Source organism: Octodon degus, unplaced genomic scaffold (assembly GCF_000260255.1).
Source record: "Octodon degus isolate 3935 unplaced genomic scaffold, OctDeg1.0 scaffold00053, whole genome shotgun sequence".
Lineage (NCBI taxonomy): Eukaryota > Metazoa > Chordata > Mammalia > Rodentia > Octodontidae > Octodon > Octodon degus.
The window spans coordinates 12697970-12700581 of NW_004524629.1; the positions used below are offsets into that span (position 1 = coordinate 12697970).

The 2612-nt window shown below is 48.3% G+C and overlaps 1 pseudogene; it reads left to right on the plus strand.

Annotated features, from left to right (window-relative positions):
• The first annotated feature begins 1764 nt into the window (after positions 1-1764).
• LOC101575315 lies at positions 1765-2612 on the plus strand (annotated as a pseudogene).

The window sequence follows — 2612 nt, forward strand, 5'->3', positions numbered from 1 at the left end:
TATGCATTTGTACGTGTGTGTGTGTGCATGCATGTGTGTTTGTGTGTATGTGTGGTACTGGAGATTGAACCCAAAGCTTTGTGCATACTAGTCAAGTGCTTTACTGCTGAACTACACCTTCATCCTCAATCATATGAATTTCTGAATAACATGATAGAGTTCAAGCCATGCTCCTGTATGGGTCCATCGTTCCTGTATCCAGCACATTTACAATGTGTACTCTACCAACTCTTGACATTGAGGAGCATTTTTGGTTATCAGAGCACAGTGCTTGTCTTCAGATAACTCTTGCATCACTTATTAATGCCCCCCAAACACAAGAGTAGTGATGCCACCAATTCAGATGTGTCAGAAGCTGGAGAGCGTTTCCAGTATGCAAAACATGGAACATTCTGGGTGACGAGCCCCGCCTGTGCTTCCTAGGCATATGTTCACAGGTCTTGGAGCCTGTGCCAAGGGAGATGGACTGTGTGATGGGGGATCTGCTGCTATTTTGTTTTGGTGTTGAGCCTCTACTTCTACTCTTAAGACTACTCTTGTCCCCTAGAAACAAGCATAATCTAGCTAAAATTATGGTTTCCAGAGAGAGATCACTGGCTCATCTAGGCAGTTTAGTAGCTATAAGGTTCTCTGGCACAAAAGAGAAGAGGAAGCAAAGAAATCCTTTATTGCCCAGTGCTGAGGGGAGAGGGGGGTGGTTGCTGAAGAGAATCAAGGACCCTCTGGGAGGAGGAAGGCTGGCAAAGAATTTATCAGGCTGGGTTGGGGGTGGAGCTTGTATGGGCAGTACTGTGTCCTAACAGGAACAACAAAAGGGGAAGTCTGCAGTTGGGGTGGGGGGATTGAAGTCAGTCTAGGAGCAGCTCCTCTTTGGTTTTGGGATCCCCCTTGCCACTGTCTAGCCGCCATGATGATCTGGGGACCACTGCATGGGCACAGACCCATCAGTAGCCATGTGATAGATAGCAAAACCTTTGTACTTGAAGTCTCGGTTTTCTCATCTGCTAAGAGTAGTAGTATCTAGCCAGGGTTGTACTTCTGGGTTCAGTGTTACAGTAATAGTGGGCAGTACCGTGCGCCTTCTGCACCGCCTTCCTTCCTGTCTGTCTATTCATGGCTCTGGCCTCTGGGTGAGGATGTCATTGAAGATGAAGGAGCTCACCAACTTCTAACCAGGTAGAGAAGGACATCTCAACTCATCTAAGACGACGCCATGGACAACAATTTCCTGTACACCAAGTCAAGTGTTATCCAGAAGAACATCAACAACCCTGCCATAGTTGATGTTTCACAGAGCACATGCACCAGGTAGTGGTGGCCAAGTACACACTTTGCCTTTGGAGATAATCATGGCCATATGAGGACTAACAACCAGATCATTGTATGGGTTTCCAGAGCCCTGCACAGGGGAGAATAATTCCTGAATAAAAGAATGAACCACTGGGAGCATCCTCTTCGTATCTGGACAAAGTTTTATCAACCTGCTGCCAGCTTTTAGAGGGTGCAGGACCTCTATCCAAGTATTTGAAACCCACAGTATCCCCAGAATCATTATTTCTGTTACTGAGGTTGTAATTTGAGAAAGATACAGACTCAAAGTTTAATAAGCTGGAGTTGTAGCCAATGAGAAAGGGAGCTATGTATGTCGTAGCTAATAAGTGGCTGGAGGAAGTGACGTAAATGGAAGTGCAATACACTGCCCAGGAAGCTTGGTAAATACCTGATCAGTTCTCTGGAGCTGTGAGAAGAAGAATTGAAGGCAAGATGTTAGAAAGGAAAGTTCTAAATAAATCCTGCCTGACTTTGACCCCTTTAAGGTCTCCAAGCTCAAACTCCCCAAGGACTGGCAGTATGTGATGTGGCTGATGGCCCTCTTCAACATGAGGTGTAAGATGTGCGGGAATATGTCTACAGGGGAAAGAACTTCAATGCCCACAAGGAGATGGTGCACAACGAGACATACCTGGGCCTTCCCATCTTCAGTTCTACATCAAGTGCACCCACTGCCTGGTGAAGATGATATTTAAGACAGACCCCGAGAACACAGACTACACCATGGAATGGCACTATCAGGAACTTTCCGGCCAAGAAGCAAGTGTAGAAGGAGCTGGAGGACAAGGAGCTGTGCAGCCCCACGAAGGTGCTAGAGAACCGCCTGAAGGACGTGAAGCTGGAGATGGCGCTGCTAGAGAACCTGCAAGGGCTCAAGGACCTGAACCAGTGGCAGGCGCACATGGACTTTGAAGCCATGCTGCAGCAGCTCTAGTTGTCAGAGGGGGAGCTGCATTCGCTGCAGCAGGAGGAGGATGAGTGTGAGACTGTGGCATTCTTGGCGGATGCTTAGAAGTAAAGGCTGCTGGAGGACTTGGACTTGGAGGATGAAGCAGCACCTAGCCTACCAGCCCTGTGGTCCCAGCCATCACCAACTTGCATGAGGCCTCAAACACCAAGAGGAAATTGGAGGGTGTGGGCAGCAGGTCGCAGCTCTCTGGCTTGGTGGTAAAGAAGATAAAGACAGAAGCAGAGGCACTGGCACCCCGCAGCCACCTGAAGCCTCCTTCCTGAGCCAGGTGGGAGCTTATGGGTACAGTGAGGACAGTGACAACATCTGA